Source organism: Setaria italica, chromosome VII (assembly GCF_000263155.2).
Source record: "Setaria italica strain Yugu1 chromosome VII, Setaria_italica_v2.0, whole genome shotgun sequence".
Classification (NCBI taxonomy): Eukaryota; Viridiplantae; Streptophyta; class Magnoliopsida; order Poales; family Poaceae; genus Setaria; species Setaria italica.
In genome coordinates this window covers 2869806-2889139 of record NC_028456.1, presented here as the reverse complement: position 1 = coordinate 2889139, position 19334 = coordinate 2869806, and the positions used below count along the sequence as shown (strand labels likewise).

The 19334-nt window shown below is 44.5% G+C and overlaps 1 long non-coding RNA gene and 1 pseudogene across 3 annotated transcripts; both read right to left on the bottom strand.

Moving 5' to 3' along the window:
* Positions 1 to 8187: 8187 nt before the first annotated feature.
* Positions 8188 to 15057, bottom strand: LOC111257998. Of its 3 annotated transcripts, none has more exons than XR_002678632.1 (13): positions 14376 to 15057; positions 13891 to 13946; positions 12960 to 13310; positions 12012 to 12683; positions 11158 to 11649; positions 10917 to 11019; positions 10752 to 10808; positions 10582 to 10663; positions 9362 to 9594; positions 9108 to 9288; positions 8912 to 9026; positions 8524 to 8807; positions 8188 to 8433 (listed from the first exon to the last, which is right to left on the bottom strand). It is a non-coding gene; the product is annotated as an uncharacterized LOC111257998 (long non-coding RNA). The 3 variants fall into 3 exon arrangements; XR_002678631.1 differs by lacking the exon at positions 14376 to 15057 and having other exon boundaries at positions 11158 to 11226; positions 11308 to 11649; positions 13891 to 14204; XR_002678630.1 differs by lacking the exon at positions 14376 to 15057 and having other exon boundaries at positions 13891 to 14205.
* A 1302-nt stretch (positions 15058 to 16359) lies between these two features.
* On the bottom strand, positions 16360 to 18107 carry LOC101761022 (annotated as a pseudogene).
* Between the last annotated feature and the right edge of the window lie 1227 nt (positions 18108 to 19334).

Sequence of the window (19334 nt, the reverse complement as noted above, 5' to 3'; positions counted from 1 at the left end):
GTAATTTTGTTAATATTTATTTAAATAATTCTTCCAATTAAAAACTACTTAGAGTTATACCTTGGTTTTAAGTCAACCTTAAATAGAGTAATGTTTATTCAATTTGTTTTCTAAATAAAAGCTACATAAGTTATATCTCGGTTTTCATAATTAAATGTTAATTTGACTAATATAAATATAAATGTCTTTTTGAATTATATTTGGTTAAAATCATAAAGCTATGCGCTTAGATTTTTACATATACTTTATTTTCAAATTAAAGGTTTAATTTGCATAAATTGTACTTGAATGTTTATAAATAAAATTTTACTAAGCTTTACATCGTCTTTTCACGTGTAAATGTGACTTGATTAATTCCAACTAAGGATATTTCTCTGCAATATCTTTACATTATTTTTCTCAACTAAAATAAATGATGCATGCAGCTCTTGTCTTTTCTTTTATAATTCAAATCTCTCGATAGCTTTGTCTCTTCAACCATAATTTCGTTCCCAGCGTTTCTTGCATTCGCGTGACCTTAGATTCGAGCCTTATCCTTTAGTGCGCTCTTTAAAACTTTCCTATGATTGATGTATTGTTCTTAGTTATGCTTGTTTGGTTGTTTTTTTGACTTCACCAACGACGCAGATCAGCAGAACCATCGGACCAAACTTGACGTCAGGCGAGTGATCTGGATGTCTTTGCCCAGTGACAACGAACTAGCCCTAGCAGGTACCTCCGTGCGCACCATTCTCATCTGGATGGTGTGCTGTGGTCCTAAATTTAATCTATATAAATAGAGCCATTAGTATGTAAAATGTTAACCGAGAATGCCTAAAAATTCTTCTTGAATTTTGTAGTCCTGCTTTCTTGTCTAGACGACCATTTAATTGTTTACTCATTCACTTATTTATGTTTCTATGTTGTCACAGCAGAATAAGCTCTACAAAGATCCTGGGGAAGTAATCCTATGGTACTGTTCGAGGAGTTGATAAGTTAATTCATGCTCCACCGCTTGTGCGGGCCCTGTCAATATAGGAAGTGTCAGAATGTTGAAACTGACATTAATCAATGGAATGGTTCATCTATATGCAAGACTAAAGTGGAGAATCCAAGGATTGAAGAAGGATGGAACCAGAACAGAGCCAATCTGACGCACTCAAATAGCTAGCAATCTGAGCGATTATTTTCCAGGTCTTTTTCAATATGAGCTAAGTGTGTGTTGATTTTTCTTTTTGTTTACTGTAGTTCCCCCAAATCAATGAAATAGCAGAGTGCACTAAGTTCTCATGGACAAAACTGTGTACTCTGTTTAGATACGATCATTCAAATAGCATAATGTACTCAGTTGTTGACACTGAAATTGAGTTCGATCAGTCAAAAAATCATTGATCTAAGTTTTTGGTTCCCATACGGCACTTTTTGCAATCATAATTTTTATGTAAAGATTAATTAATTTATAGTGCCGCCACGTACCCTTACAAAATTGATTTCGATCAATATCTTCCAATTGCAAATTTATTTTGTTTTTGCCTGATTCTCTTTAGAAATTCTTCCCACGCGAATATCAGTACTTTAGATTAAAAAACAAGTTCACCCCCTATCAAAAGCCTCTTCCACTCAAAACGTACAGACGCAATTTTGCCTTCAACAAAATCGGGTCTTATTGGATCGACACTCCGAATTCTAGTGTGCACAATATTTTTCTTCTTGAAATTCTCAATATCTTTTATTTGACCGATGATCAAACCAATCTAGAATTGAACCTCCGTCGCTCTCTGTGTCGCGGAAGAACAACTTGATGCGGACGTTTCGGTTTTGCTGATGAATCTTTGTTATGCCAACTTAACTGCTACAGTACCGGTCTGCTCTGTTTCCTCTGTATTGTGCTATATGCTATCGATTTTCTCTATCTTCAGTGCTCGGCAGGTGCTGATGTTCCTCGCTGTCGCAATGCACCCCTTGCAGGAGCTTCGTTCAGGTGGGCATGTCGAGCCAGGCCGGGAGCGGCGGCAGCATTCAAGAGCCTGTCCATGGACGGGAAGCGCCGTAGCATGTGGTTCAAGGATGAGGATGAGTACATCGAGGTCACGCTCGACATCCGGGGCGACAGCGATGCGGTCGCCGTGCGGAGCGTCAAAGGCGTCCCGAGTGGCGGCGGTGATGGCGGCGCCAGGACCCAGTGGGCTGTCGTCCAAGCTCAGGGCCGTAGATCTAGGAGCAGTCGCGGTGTTGGGCGGGCGCTAAGGCCGGTAGGGCATCAGGCTGGGCCTCAGCGACGAGGTCGAGGGCTGAGGCGGGGCACGCGGTGGAGCTCACGGAAGCAGCAGCAGAAGGCAGGGGACGAGGTCACCGCGTGGCGCCACGCGCGACATATGAGTGCGGCGCGGACGAGCGTCTAGAGAGTGGGGAGGTGGAGGAAGATCTCGAGCAGGAGGTCCTCGCCGAGGGAGTCGATGGTGGTGGTGTCATCCGATTGCTGTGGAGGTTTCGTCGGCGGCTCGGTTGGATCGCTGGGGACGCCCGGCGTGCGGAGGGAAAAAAGGGACATGCGTATTGGCAGTCGAGCGTGCGGAGGGACTATTCCGTAGGTGAGTATACTACTTGGCCGGCCATAGAATAGGCTATTCCGTAGCCAGTCCACCTGGCAGATTAGGATTGGCCAGCACCTGTTTTTTCCGTCCACCCGATCTAGAGCAAGCGAGGGAGCCGGGCGTGCAAGACTAGAGCGAGCGAGCGAGGGAGCCGGGCGTGCAAGACTAGAGCGAGCGAGCGAGCCAACCGTTTCTTTATGGTAAACAAAAGAGCCGACTATGCAGACTGTGTGGAGCCACGAGCGAGCGAGCGAGCCGACGGATTCATTAGGGTAAACAAAGGAGCCCAGCATCTGGTCTCCCGTAGAAATTTCTCCCGTCCGTCTTCCTCCCGTCACCTTCCATGCAGAGCTCCCTCACCGCCGCCACCTCCTGCTTGGATCCGACATCCTCGGCCGCCTCCGCCGCCCGCCATACTCCCCCGCCACATTCGCTGCCCACGGGGGATCCCCCACAGGCCATCTCTGGCAGCGCCCACACCGCCACCTCTCCCACCTCCACCACCGGCCGGCGAGCCTCCTCGATCCCCCAGGTAAGCGGCTCCTGCGGTCCCCCGTGCAAGTGAGCTGACCTCCCGAGCCGCTGTGCACTGGTTATGAATTGGAGTGAGAGCGGAACTTCATTACGACATTGATTGTCATTACTGCAGTAGCGCTAGATCCTTAGAGCAATTGGCAAGCATGGCACCCGTTACGGCATTAGGGACATCAAGCCATGATTGATTGCTGTCATGCCTGGCGACTCCATCTCCTGCGCCAGGTTGCCTCACGCAACTGCACAGTTTGATTTCATGGATGACGCAACTCTGTCTGGTACAACGGAGGTGTTCCCTAGCCTGCTGACGGTACAATCGCCGGAATCGACACAGGTCAGGTGTTCGGCTCCACCAGCAACGTCGATGACTCAGGGCACTGCAGCAAGGAGCCTTCCCACCACATCGCCATGCCCAACACCATTGTTGTCCCCAGCTCCGGCGGTAAATAATCCCGCACGGTTGGCCGCGGTGACTCCTGTCCAACATGTGTCATCAGGGACCATGACAACACCCGATCCGGAGAGGACCTACTTGCATGTGCGTATGCTGACATGTAGTCTTTTTTCTGATATATATGATTGGTTCATCCAACAGCTGAGCTATTCTATGCAGCTAACTGATGTTCCATATCTCATCCTAATGGAATTTGAATATTAAGATCGAATATCCTGCTCTTAACATTCTGTAGTCTGTTTTGCTGTTGTCGGTTTTCAGACTAGTCAATTGATGGGTCCAGTGTTCAGTGCTTGATTAGCTCATTTTCCAGTTGTCTGCAGTTGTCGTAAGTGGTACCTCATGCTACAATAAAATAGAAGTTATTTTACTAGAACAGTGAAATAAGCCTTTTGTGCAATCAGAATAGTGTTATTGCTTAATGAAGTATATAGTTTTGTGTAATCCAGAACCATACTATTTCCTAATGCCTCCCCATATTATGGTCCTGCTCATATTATTGCCTACTTCAGAACCATATTATCTTGATTTGTGACTGGAGAGCTTTGAGTAGATATGTGCCACAAGTGTATGTGGATTATCACGTATTTGTATTTTGACTACTTAAATTAGACTGAGAATAGTACTTCACCAGACTTTGTGTAAAATGGGAGAAACATGCTTTGAACATGATTTATATTAGCACGAATGCCCCTGTTCATTGTTTTCTGTTTCGAGTCTTGTGGTAGTACCTTCTGAAATGTGTGTTTCTTTTCCAAGATCCCTTGTTGCCGGACACAATTGTGCCAAACGAGGAGCTACATTTTAACAGCAAAGATGAAGCCAAAGAATTTTATAAATTCTATTCGGGCAAAGCAGGGTTTGATGTGCACATAACCAAGACTAGTAGGAAAACCATACTGGAGTTGTCGTGCAACAAGGATTACTACAAGCCTGGTGAGGAGAGGGTACGTGAGAAAATGTCAATGAGGTGTGAATGCAAGTCTTTTGTGAAGATTAAATGGAAAGGACTATTGGTTCTTTGAGAGGATAAGGTTGGAGCACAATCATCCATTGCATCCCTTGCCGACCGTAACACAAATCTTAAGGATACAGAAGGACAACAACCCTATAGTCATGGGTATTGTTGATCAAATGCATAGGTGTGATGCTTCCCACAACACTACAGTAAATGTGCTGGCAGAATTATATGGTGGTCAGCAAAACTTCACATTCACTGAAATGGACTTGAGAAATAGGTAATGTCTTCAGATTTACTAGTATTGATGTTATGGTTGAATGCATGGAAATCAATGTAATTCAGGTGATGTATGTGTTCATGGTTCCAGGAAAGCTGCAACTACCAGGGAGGAGAGGGAAAATGATATACCAAAGCTTCTTGAGTTCTTTAGGGAGATGAACACCTAGAATGAATATTTCTACTACGAGCTGCAGGTAGACAGTAAAAATGTGATCAAGAATGTGGTCTGCAGTCATGCAAGCCAGCGTGCAGAATATAGAGATTTTGGAGATGTGGTTACATTGAGCACCACATACAAGACAAACATGTTTTGCATGCCTTTAGCCATGTTTGTTGGGTCAAACCATCAACTGCAGAACGTCATTTTTGAGCAAGCACTGTTGTAGGATGAGCAAGCTAACACATTTGAGTGGTTGTTTAGGGCATTCCAAAACTGTATGTCTGGAAGTCGGGACCCAAGGTGTATATTGACTGATGAGGAATGTTTATACATGAATGTCTTGAGTGATACATTGGCTAAATTATTTGGTAACTTTATCACCTTTACTGTGGTACATATCAGGATAGTTCAATGGCGGCAGCGATCAGGAAGGTGTTCAAACAAACACAACACAGGTTGTGCCGTTGGCACATGCTGAAGAAGTATAAAGCAGAGCTAAAAAAACTGTACAAGATTCATGATGGTATGAAGGTAAAGCTCCTCACCATAATCAATCACCCACTTACGCCTACAGTGTTTGAGTCTGCATGGAATGAGTTGGTGGATGAGTATGGCATACGGGAGGATGATACTATTCACAGACTTTGGGAGAGTAGGAAATTGTGGGTTGCTGTTTATTTAAAACCCTTGTACTGTGGCAGGATGACCTCTATACAGAGAAGTGAAAGCATAAATAAGATGATCAAGGACAGTGGCTTCACATGACATTTGACATGCATGAGTAAATTTGCACGTAGGATGCTGAACTTCATTCAACACACAAATTACACAGTGGCTAGGGAAATCCATTGGTCTCAGGTAATAATGACAGTGGACTGTTGTTTCTAAAGAAGTTTTAAAATATCATTTATTGGGGGGTAATTTTTTATGTGGTTGTCTATAAAATGGATTGGTAACTTGCGGTTGACATTGCAGCCCTTTGATGGCCATCTTAGTAGGGTGTACACACAAGCTGTATACAAAAAATACAAGGAAATTTATATTTATAGTACTGCATTCCGTAGTGATCCTCATCCTAACGAGGTTGACGCTTACCTTGTGACACACACGGATCAGTTATGGCAATATGCTTGGTTTGAACATTCTTTCAGAGTGGAGGCTCATGTAAGATCAGGTAGATATACATGCGAGTGCAAGACATGGGAGCATACAGGTAAGAGATGGCATTTCAAAAAGTTTCCATTTAGCATTTCCAAGTATAATGTGGTTCGGTGAAAAGTAGCACTGATTATGGTCAATTTGATTGTACAGGCTTGTTCTGCACCCATCTTATTAAAGCCTTCACGTACCTTCAGATTGACAATATACCTGCAAAGTACATAATGAAGAAATACATGAGAGGTGCAAGAACGATGGTAATGTGGGACAGGCACGAAATTGTGACTTCGGGACCAGGGTGCAAGAGCGATCAGTACAAAACAAAGAAGCTAGTAGAAATCACAATGGCCGTCGTGAGGGCATTCCGCAAAACAAGTCTTGAGTTGGAGAAAGGCTGTAAGTAGCTGTCTGCATTAGTTGAGTGGGGTGAAAGTATTGCAAGAGGTACTAGAGCATCACATGTAGGGAATCATACAGAAGATCAAAGTGATATGATCCCGGATATTGGAGGTGAACCTAAGGCTAGTTGGGCAGAACAAGATGTGCAAAATGAAAGTATAGATGAACCTCTTGCTCCACCAGTTGAAAGTGCAGTCCAAATTTTAGAGAGTGCACCAAGGGAGGCAAGAACAAGGGGAAATAAGTTGTTAATGACCATGCAAGTTCCAGTAAGGCATAGGGGCAACAGACATGTGGATATTGCGGATCTTGGGACAATATAGTACGGGGTGTGATGTGAACTTGGATAATGGAAATAAGAAACGAGGTGCAAGTGGGAGTTTGTGGGGCAAGATGGGATGAAAGAGGGGGAGACCACCCAAAAAAAGCAACTGGAGGATGATTTTGATGATGTTGCATGAGTTGTTTGTGATACACAGAGATGCATCTAATGAAGAACTCAGTGTACGTAGACAGCCAGATGATAGCTCTGTTACAGCTTTTGGTCTTCTTTTCTGTCTCTTGCTCCAGTTCCTCTATAACTATGGCAGTCAAGCTCCCATATTTGGAAGAGTCTCTTTCTTGCAGATCTTGTAATCTCTATAAGAGGGGAGATCAGAGAGGCTTTTTTGGTTAGTGATTTGAACAAATGAAATGAACCACTGACAGCTACAGAGCAGCCGGGGAGTAAGTTTGTAAATGGAGGGGCGTGTTCAGAGCTGAAGGGCATTTGGCTTGCAGAGATGAATTGCCAGAATGTTCTGCTGAATGTCTTGCCCCAGGACTAGCAACGGAAATTTTATTTTGCATAATGCATTGTAATTGGAATTAGCTCATACGACATGTTGCTTCAAGCTGAAAACAACTTTTTCATGACAATCATGTAATTCTGATGTATCCCTGGTCATTACTTATCTGTACACATCAATAATTTTGTCAAGAATCTGAAGACCGTCATGATTGTTTCTGAAGCATCTTATTTGTGAGTACCATATGATGTTCTCATTCAACTAGGTGTTTAGCATAATTTGCAATGGCTGTGTTTGGAACAGATTAATAATAATCATGTAATTTAGCAAGGGTCTTTACTGACTGGATGCAGTGTGAAGGTCCAAGTTGCTGATGTTCTCCAATTTGCTGATCATTGGGCACTGCTGCATCATCAAGCATGCTCGATGTCATGGTGGTACTACTGCGCAAGTGTCTTGCGTTCTCCAATCTGTTGCCAAATATTGTATCATCACCATTGTGAACATAAATAGCACATGCTTTTGCGAAAGTATTTTTGGATGCAAGATTTCTTGTCTGTTTAGTTAATGAAAAGTATCTGTAGCTTTTTGTGGAACTGGTTTTCCTTTGGCACACAAGTTTCATCAATGGAGAGAGCAAGATCATGAACCAAATCATGCATCCTGCATGTCACTCTCCCATCATATTCATTCACATCTTGTAAAAAGTACACTTGGAAAAGAGAATTACAGTACAAGAATGGGACATCAGAGCCCACCTGTAATATGTCCAACAATGGAAATTTAATTGTGCAATGCATTGTACTTGGAATTAGCTCGCAGTAGGAAGGAAAAGTGAAAGCCAAAATAACAGTAAAAACTCAAATATCTGAGAACATAATTAAAATTATTTAGAATCCATGATATCCAAACGACCATGTAGAATGTCTGGCTTTTATCGAAAATGAAGGGAAAGTAAACTTGTTTGCTTGTGAACTTGTTTATTTATTTCGTCTAATAATGAGCAGGCACGAGGATCACATGCGACGTCTGTGTGCTTCTAGACCTGCAGGGAGCTTGTTGATCTCGTTGATTTTGTGGTAGAGACCCTAGAAGAGGAGTTGAGACCTATACTGCCGAATGTTTTCCTGCATTGCGTAGTGAAATGGTAATCAGAACTATTGTAGATGGAGTAAAAATTAAAAACATTGAGTTTTGGTAAAAATGGTTAGGCTTACTGTGAGGAATGGAACATGAAAAGAGTCACCGTTCTGTAGCTCCATGAATTTGATGGCATAGAATCAACAGTCATTGTCGTGCGTATGCATACATACATCAATGATTGGACGCTTGAATCTAGTAAATTGCTTCATTTCAAAATCTGTTGCCAACTAGAACAAGAGATTAAGGTGTCAAATAACTCGGTCACCCAGGACTTGGTGGTAATCTGTGTGGTCATCTGGACTAGAATCAAGTAGATGTAGTAGATGCTATAGTGCTCCTCCATAACTGGCAAAAGGAACTAGACATGATAGAAGTAAATTTAAGTAAGAAAACTGTAAGTTCCAAATCATGAGGTAGCCTTTTTTTAAGTAAATTCATAAGGTAGTCGGGAGTAGATAGTACTTTCTAGTTTCACTTTGTTTGGGTCAAGATCTTCAATATCTCGCTGTAAGATAGCTAGCGCCTAATGTGATTCCCACTGAGAGAAATCTTCATCTTCCTTTATATTAACATATTCCTACATATGTAATAGAATGGTATCAGAGGGTGTAAAAAATTTTGTTGAATTGTGTAGTGAATGGTATAGGTTCGCGCTCACCCCAAGCTCTTGAGATAGGAAGACCCTGTACCCACCACCATCAGCCATGTGGCATCCATCATAGCTCATGCAGGCAATGAAGTATGACATGAATTGGGTGGAAAGCATCTCGCCATCAAGGAAAGACTCTGATATATCTGATCCACTGAATTCTCTCAAGCCGATGCGGATGAAAGTATCACTGGTATGCAAAGAAATGACTCATAAGTGTGTGCATGCAGCATTGGTCTTCGAGAGTAGGTTGTAAACAATACCTTTTGCATTTCATGGCAATGTGGAACTTTTTCCTCACAGCATGTGCTGTTAACTGTGGAGCTTTTGCTCTTTGTGGATCGCCTTTAAAAGAGGACACATACCTGGCTAGTCGTTTTGTAAGCCGTTGTGGCCTCGGAGCAATGGCTAGACGATGGATGATCTCATCTTGTGTGCAAGGCTATAAAAGAATAGGGCCAAGTGCATCATCTGTGGTGATCTTGGTTCCTGCAAACTACGCTCAATTGCATCGAGCAAAATTGGTGTAGTGAGTAGGTTGGTAATAATTTAGAATAAATGGATGTTCAATGCATGAAACATTGGTTTAAGTTATGCCACCTCATTTGTTACTTGTTTTTATTTTGTGAATAAACATTGGGTGCTGGTATAGTCATGTCAGTAGTTGCAGCTTGTTTATTTTTCTCATCTCCAGTTTTTTTAAAAAAGAGTATTATATTTTGTATTGTCGACACCAGTATGATTGCAGGAAACAATGTAACATGTATATTTGCACAACATAATTTATCTGTCAAGACTTAACACAATTTATCTGTCAAAACTTCCGGACTATGTCCTAGTCATTAAATGTAAGTCATCTAAGCAATAGTAAAATATAGTTAACTTACCACATGGTAAATGCAGTGGAAAAATAATGTACCACATGGTCATCTAATAAATTGTACGGTTAATTTGCAACATAGTGTACCATTCAAAACTACAGTAACACAAATGGTTAAACAACCATTGATGGAACTTTCAGACTATAACCCAGTAAATTAGTTTAAGTTTTGTAAAATAGTAAACTATATGGTTAGCTTACCACATTTTATTTTCAGTAATTGAAGTAGTAAATTCACAGTATTTTAGGAAGCAGTAAAATCTTACAGTAAATTTACTGTATGATTGAGGCACCAGTAAGAAAATGCAGGAGAATTAAGTAGTGTGGTTGCCTACTAAGTGGGAGCCTGGTAATTTAATACAAGAACGATTAATTTACTGTAAGATTGATGTATCATTCAAAAAGATATAGTATTCAAAAATATATTCATGCCAGCAATTGCAGCTTGTGGGTGGATAGTAACGGTAGTAGATGCATCTACGAGGTCAACTAGGGAATCTAGGTGTAGGGGGTGCTTCGGCAACAATATTGTGGATGCCTACAACTGATATAAAATAAGTAGTAGGAGAAATGATGATGACAAGAACTAAGAAGAATGCATACTGCTATTTGGCGAGGCTGCGATAGAGTCTCCTTTAGCTGGAGCAGGAGGCACGATGTGATCAATCGTCACGTCGGTGTAAACCTGGATATGAAGAATCAAATATGTGTGTAATAGATACCACGGTTGACGCTAAAATAGTAGTATTGCTACTGAACAATGCATTTGTAACCTGAGTACAAATGGGTGAAAGGTCGCCTTCCATTTCCTTGTCAAGGTCAACATTCTCCTGATGGGAGGGGGTGTGAGTTATGGTAAATAACAGTTGGGACATTAAATGAGTGAATTTGTTTTGTGAGAACCAGAAGTGAACATGTAGTTAGGCTTAGTGTATTACATTGTGATAAGCAAAACTATCATGTAGTGCCTCGGAGAGTGGTAAATCTTGTTCTTTGCAGCCCCTTTGGGAACTCCCTAGTTAAGCTCCTGGTTTATGCCACCTGAAACACAAGGAAGGAATATGGCATGATTTCTTAGATGCATGCTCTAATTTTTTGGACCTGTCAACAAACAATTGTCATGGGATATACCAGAAGACATATCATTTTTCATTGGTTTATGTCAAATAACTGGCGCACCTAATACATATTCAGGTCCGACATTCTGTGCATTCTGGCCATCATACATGTCGACGTCATTGGCTTGAGCTGCATACATTATGATAAAATATCAAAAATATTGAAATGGTAAATCAATATTATGGTAGTGGACAATATTATTTTCACTACTTCACAAGCGTGGGGTTGATTATCATGATCTTCACTATCATTGCCATCCATCTCATCATTCAAAATTGCCTGCAGAGTACGAGTGGCTGCCTGATGTGCATCCGATAGCATCTGTTGCCCAATGGTAACATAGCTCGATGCTTTCTTGGCTTTGGCATCAAAACTTGCCAAGGCTAGCATTGCCTGTGTCTTCCTAGGCTCGCCACTAATCTGATCAACTAAACCACGCAGTTCTGCTTGCATACTGGGGAAACTTGTTGTGGCCAATGGTTCAATGCTTGGTGGGGTATTTGAAGATAGGTTCTGAGTTGTATGGTAGCAAGTATCGATGTTGTTCCTAAGCTGCACACACCAAATGAATTAGGGGGAGTGTTAATACAGGTCGAATATATTGGAGAATAATTTACATAATAAATGAGGACATGTGTGAATAGACCAAATCAGTAACAGCCCAAATGTAGCCTTCCCTTATTGATCTTTGGTCCTATCGGCACTAATTATCTTTTTTTATCACATTTTGATCAAAGTACTTTGCGCGAGGAGTGTCCATGTGCTCAATCTGATGTTGGTATTCTAGGTTGTCCAAATACAATATATACAACCAAAAATTCAAAAGCATAGTTCAAGGGAGTACAGCAGTATAAGTTAGTAATTATTTTACTCCGGTCACTACTTGCATATGGATGACAAGATGGTGTACTTACAATCAGTAATAATGCACATACTGAGAATGATTTCTTTGCTTTGTCAGCCTGCCATGTGAGTGCAGCTTCTCGGAGGTCATCCACAACTGCCTTACACGAGTTCAAAGCTGGTAAGCAAGACAGGTCCCTAGTCAGGTAAACATCCTTGCACCTGATGTTTTTATCAGTGCTTGGGAACAATAGTTTGTTGCAAGCAATGATAAATAAAAATCTTATTGCCATGTCATCAGTAATCGTGCTAGATCCCAGATCTAGATCATCCTTCAAGGTCTTCTGGAGATGGCTAGCATGCAGGTCGTGGGATTCTTCTAAACCCAACAAAGTCCTGAAAGTAGACAACGCCTTGGATGCTTGAATGTGTGTATGCAAATCTATATCTTCACCACCTTCCAATAAGTCAAACACCTGCTTTAGCACCAAGGGGGTGACATGGATACCCTTGTCTTTGGTAACATTGAGTACCATAGTTTTGGGATCTAGCCTGTCGAACAAGAACTTCAGTAGCTCTTTGCTCTCTAACCTCTCTGCTCAAACATGAAGGAGTCCACCAAAACCCATAACTTTGATTCTCCTACGCTGCCAGAGTGTTAGGTGGTCGACAAACGAGTTAAATGTTGATGGCGCACATCGAATAGTATGTGCATGAGCATACTTGACGGGATTCTTGGCAGGCTGTCGAATGAAGATATGAAAAGTGGTCAAATACATGTATATAGAGCAGGTAGAGTGTAGTAAGGGTGAGTTGTGGAAGAACCGGTTCTCATAATATTTATATAGATAAATGAACCACATCTCAAAATGTAGTAAAAGTCCACGGTTTATCATTGAGGAGGGTGAATCAAGTAATTTTTAGTTAATTTACCACAAAATTTAAAATGTAGTAAACTGTATGATTTGCTGTGATTGGCATAGACACCTAAAAAGAAAAAGGTTAATGTACTATTGTACCTTGGAAGTTGCATTGATGCACTGTTTCTTCACAACTGGTTGCCTCGGTGGTGGTTCCATGAAGGCATTATCATCATCATTATCATCACTCTGAGGGAGATCCCTGGCACAGCTTGATTCGGTGTGCAACTGCTGCCCACTTCTGGTTGGTGGTTTGCTATTGTTCTTTGCAAGATTTGCATCACGGCCACCAAGTCGTTGAGGGGGTGTTGATGGTTGTGGTTGTGCATCAGCTCCTGCAACTGGCTGTGCATCGGCTGCTCTGGTGATCGCGCTAACATCAAAGGTCCATTTGCCTTGTGTGGTGTGGAACCCGAATGATTTTAATCTGCCCTGAATTTTCTTCATCTCCTGCTTTTTTTTAAAGAAATAGAGTATTATATTTTGTATTGTGGATACCAGTATGATTGCAGGAAACAATGTAACATGTATATTTGCACAACATAATGTATCTGTCAAAACTACAGTAAGACAAATACCCTTTGATGGAACTTCCAGACTACATCCACGTAAATGAATGTAAGTTATCTAAGAAATAGTAAAATATATGGTTAACTTACCACTTGATATATGCAGTGAAAAAAATACAGGAATCCGTTGAAGCAATAAAGCCACGAATTTTAAGAAGTGGTAAATTGTACAGTTAATTTGCAACATAGTGTACCACTGGAAAATAGAGTAACACAAAGAACTATTGACGAAACTTTCATACTATAACCTGGTAAATTAGTGAAGTTTTTTAAAATAGTAAACTATATGGTTAACTTACCACACGATTTTTTCAGTCATTGAAGAGGGTTAGTCCACTTAAAATAGTAATTTACTACAAGAACAATTAGTTTACTGTAACAATGATGCATCATTAAAAAATATATTATGTACCTAAAATATGTGCTGCAGGGTAATTACCAGGTTTGCAGAGATGAAATACCTGAATGTTTTGCTGAATGTCTTGCCTCAGGACTAGCAACGTTGGCCCAATCTCATCTGCAACACAAGTCAGAAGGCCATGGTTGTCAGTTCTTTCAGATATGTATAGTTGAGAGAGTAGCATATATGGAAAAAAAGAAACACCTGAATGGATTAGCTTGTGACTTTCTTACATCAGTATTTATAAGTATAGTAGTACTTTGTCATCGTAAAAACAAATTAAAAAAGTAGCCCTTTGTCATCTCAAGAGGACAGTTCTTGGAGAGCGATCCAAAGTTCATTGAATCAAATAAAAATACAGATCAGACTTCCATGATATCATCATTCAGAAGATAGGGCTGCATTGGGAATTTGCAATGCAACCTGGCTAATCAGACAAATATAAAAAAAGCTTCAAAATCAGGAATGTGCAGTGACGACACTAATCTCCAACCAATGGGCATAATAGTAGAGTGAATGAGGGAGGCAGAATTACGTGATGATTACCGTAGGGCTTCTACACTAGCTTGGATTAGGATGGGCAGGTCACCCAAAACCGAAGAACTCCGGCAAGAAAGCCGGCAGCAATACAAGTACGAATGGCACAGGTGAGGGCACAAACTCAACCGTGGTGATGCTGTTGGAACTGGCCAAGGTCGTCGCCGGTGGAGGATTGGGGTGCCTCCAGCAGCAACGATGCGACGTTCCTTTGGGGGTTCGGGGGTTGGGGGCCAAGCAGGCTTTTATGCCGTGAATTTGACGAGTGATTGAAGAAGCTTTAGCAATCGGGGAGTATCTCTTCCCGCGATGCGAAATCAGCTGCATCTCCAGTGGATTGTGCATCCTACTTCCTGCTCAGTGAACGAATCAGGGTGGTGATGTTACTGCGTGCGGGATGGTCTGACGGTGAACGAGAGAAATTTTGGGTGGCGACAGCGGCAGTAATGGCGGCGGCGGCAAGATTTTGGGGGCTTCTGATGGGAAGTGGAAGCAATTATTTTTCGATGGAAAAAGGTCACAATTTGAGGCTGCTCGATAGCTCTGGCTGCCTCCATTGAGGACAGAGCCAGATGACGAGTTGGATGAGCCTCACGCACGGAGAAGATAAGGAAGCAGGAACAGATTAGGTGGAGAAAAGATTAGGTGGAGAAAAGGAAGGAGAGAAAAAAAAGAGAGACTCGTTACTCTCGGCTTGCGCTCGACTTGTAACCCTGGACGTGGGGCGGATGAGCTGGATTGGACGGCTACAGAATAACCTATTTTGTGACCAGCTACAGAGAAATATATAGACCTCACCTCACCTCCACCCTCACGGCACAGCAACCTCTGCTGCGCCACCACGCTGCCTCACCTGCATGGCGCAGCTGTAGGCCACCTGCACGCACGCAGATCCCGCAAGCCACCTCGCCCACACGCGGCCTCTGCAAACCGCCGCCGCCTCCAAACCATGGGGCGACGCTGCCCAGATCTAGGCGAATCCACCACCAAATTGGATGATTCCGCCCCGCCGCCCTCCTACCTGCTGCACGGGCTTCCGACGAGCCAGCTTCGGCGGTGGCGAGATAGGAGGCGGGGGAGATGGTGTGGTGGCACTAGGATATTGGGTCCACCTGTATCGCCCCGGAGGAGCTACTTGGAGGCCTTCTGTTTTTAGAGCTTTGTAAATTCGGTGTACTGAACCGTGGGCACGGATCCTCATTTCAGCAGTGACATAGCTTGGTTGGTAAAAAAAGGAGAGAGACCCTCATCATGGACAGTGTGGAGTCTTTTGTGCAATCAAAAAGAGATAGCCACTTTCAATGAATTCGTTCCCTTCTGATCATTACAAAATGAACCATCATCGAGACATAAAGAAATAGCTAGTCTGAGTATGGACATTATTTCCGTGGAAAACAGAATCATTATTCCATTCACAATATTGCAAAACGATACAGATAAACTGTCTGTAAAAGAACAATGGCTACACATCTAAAGAACAATCGCTCGTCCGAAATAATGCCACATATGATGTCTTTGCACCAAAATGTTAAACGAATCTTAAACAAAATATTTCTCTGAGAAATAGGCCGGAATTTTATATGATCATGAAGATGCTTACCTGGGCATCGACAAAGAATTTTGTTGTTCATTTCTGCCTGCATCTGCCCATTACAAAAAGAATTGCATTCCGCTGCATATACATCGTCAATGCATCATCATTGTTACAAACATCCCGGTGTCAGAGGAGACTTGTCCGGCTTCATCACGAATAGAACTTTCTAAATTTCCTGTACTAACCGTGGGCATCGATCTTCATTGCAGTAGTGACCTTGGTTGGTAAACAAAAGAAAAACAGAGAGAGAGAAGAGAATCCCCCTCATCATTTACCGTATCGAGTCTTTTGCGCAATAAAAAAAGAGACAGCCACTTTCATTCAATTCCCTTATCTGATCATTACAAAAAGAACCATTATCACCGCGACATAAAGAAATAGTTTCAGTGTGGACATGCATTATCGTGGAAAACAGAATCATTATTCCGATCACAATCTTGCATGACGATACAAATATGCTGTCTGTAAAAGAACAATGGCTTCATATCTAGAGAAGCAAGAGTGAAGACAGCAAGGAATACACATATATGGGGAGGCCGGCCAGACTGCATTGCATGGCAACGTCCGTTATTTGTTATATATGATAAGTACGCGCGTACGACAGGAGCGAATCACGTCTACGTGCTTCTCTTGACATGCGCCCTGAGCGGTGTCTTCATCACCTTGAAGAACCCGTCCAGCTCTGTGAAGTCCACGTCGCCGCCGCCGTCAGCCCACTCGAACTCGCGCACGAGGGCGGCGAGGAAGCACTTGACGTGCATCATGCCCATCCCGGCACCGGGGCAGTACCTCCGGCCCGCGCCGAAGGGCATCATCCTGATCTCCTTCGGCCCCGGCACGGCGCCGACACCCTCGGCCTCGCCGCCGGCAAGGAAACGCTCCGGCTGGAACTCGTCGGGGTCCGTCCAATCTTTCCTATCCCTCGCCATGTCTCGTATAAGGAAATGCACCCTTGTGCCGCCCACTGGAACCGTGTCCATGCCAACCGCCACGCCCTCCGTGTGAACGTCGCGCATGAGGAACGGGACAGGTGGGTGCAGCCGGAGGCTCTCGAGCACGACGGCGTGCAGGTACGGCAAGCTGCGGAGCCGCTCCTCGGAGACCACGCCCTCGCCGTGAGCTCCGGTGATCTCGCGGCGTAGCTTCTTCTGGATCTCCTGCTGGGTGACGAGGTGGGCAAGCGCCCACTCGATGCATGACACGGCCGACTCCGTGCTGGCGCCGAGAAACTCCGACAAAAGGCTCACCATCTCGTCGTCGGCCGGTGAGCGCGCGCCGCCCGGCATCGATGTTCATCCTTCCGACATCGTCCTTGTCATTGTCGTCGTCGTCGGGGACACGGAGGTCGATGAGAGTGTCGACGTACGGTCTAATGCCGCCGTCGTTGCAACACCCGGAACGTCGCCGCCGCTCCCTTTCCGAGACGAGAGGGAGGAAGAAGGCGGCCTGCTGCCCACGGTAGCCGAGAAAGCGTCGCCACCGCCTCCAGTACACGAGCTTGGTCAGCCATGAGCGGGCGAAGACGTTGGCTTCGCCGATGGCGCGCACGAACTCCTGCATCACGCGCCGCATGGCGAGCAGCTGGCGCGCGTCGCCGACGAGGTCGCCGAAGCACAAGCGCGCCACGAGGCCGAACACGGCGGCGTGCACGCTGTCGCGAACGACCACGTCGCCGTTGCTGCCGGCGACCGTCGCGGACAGGGATGCGACGAGGGCCGCTATGGACTCGCGCTGCAGCGGGGCGAGCTGGTCGAAGCGTGAGGGGTGGAGAGCCTCGGAGGTGAGGTTGCAGCGGAGCGCGCGCCAGAGCGGGCCGTACTGGGCCGAGCTGATGCTGTCGCCCCGGCGACGACGCTGCCCGGTGACCAGGGCCACTGGGAACAACGTGAGCGGACGGTTCGAGAAGGCGTCTGCGTGGTCGATCATTGCGGTGCGTGCGGCAGCAGAGTCGCTGATCTCGATCAATGCCGGCTTCGCCATGGCACGGCCGTGCATAATCCTTCGCCGGAAAACGGCGAGGAAGAGAATGATGGCCAGGCCAAGCGTGAAGAGCTGCGCTGCTTCCATGGTTTCTCTTGTAGAAACTGCAATGGCCAAGTGTGAGGAGACTCAAGTGGTGAGCCCAGTCGTGCATGCGTGTATATACTGATGAGTTTATCAGTCCGCAATAATTGGACTCCGCTCTCAACGGTTCGTATTCACCGCAAAAGGCGTTTGTGTGGCCAAAGTTTTTATGCATATGATTCGACCTGAATCTCCCCTCTGGTTAAAGGTAATGCTGCAGGGAAAGTGTCTGATCTTCTCAAGTTTTTAAACTGAATAATTGCTGGGATCTTGTCCACACCGAAGTACTGTCGACATTATTATCATAGCAAAATGGCTCTCTAGACCGTTGGTTGTGATTATAGGGTTGAGTGTCATCATAGCTACAATTGAAACTAATATATTTGTCCATCATATCACTTTTTAAGTTTTATTAGGTCCAGAGGATAGAATCCAAGTCATAGCAAAAATAAGGACACAATATTTCTAGCCATTCTAGGTTATAGGAAAACTGGGTACCAAATGACAAGGAAAAGAACAAAATTCAGAAAGAAATGTACGGGTCGATTTGATAGTGCGGCGATAGAAGATAAAAGTGCGAGGTTAGTGGATGAGAAGCTATGAAGAAGAGAGAACTCCATGGCGCTTTTTGTGAGCATTTTTTTATTAGCAATATGGTTCTCTGAGAAGCTGGCTGCCCTGAAAAGCAGCTGCCAGAATCGGCTGACGACAGGAGAAGCCGAGTTTTGCAGGAAAAAAATTGCATGGGAACGGCCCCATAACCATCGCTGTGCGGCCCCGTCTCGATTTGCGCCGCGTGTGCTGTCCAGCGATCCTGGAACGGAAGCACCCGTGGGAACGGCCTGGCTCCGCCTCGACTCTCAGCTCGGCTGCCAGCTGCACGCTCGCTCGTTCCGCAAGCGGCTCGCTCCGCAGATGGAAGCTCGGATCTTGCTCGGCTCACTCCGCCACGCCTTATCCATTCATCCGCCGCCGGAAACCGTCCTCGGAAAAAAAAAATCGTTGCCGTCTCCCTCCTCCACCGCTGCCGTCTTCCGTCATCTGCCGCCGGCCGCCCCTGCCGCCATCCTTCGTCGTTCGCCGCCGGTCGCCCCCGCCACCCTGGAGCCCGGCGGCCGCCCCCGCCGCCCTCCGTCGTCCAACTCTCTGCACCGAGGTGGAAAAGAATGTGTGGCCTGCGGTCGTCGCTCCCACTGGCAAGGTAAAGCCTGTGATTTACAAGACGTTCCCTTCATCTGAAGCAGCTGATGCGCACAGGTTGATGGAAACTAGCAACCACATTGGTAAGATACTGTGAGATTAACTGGTTT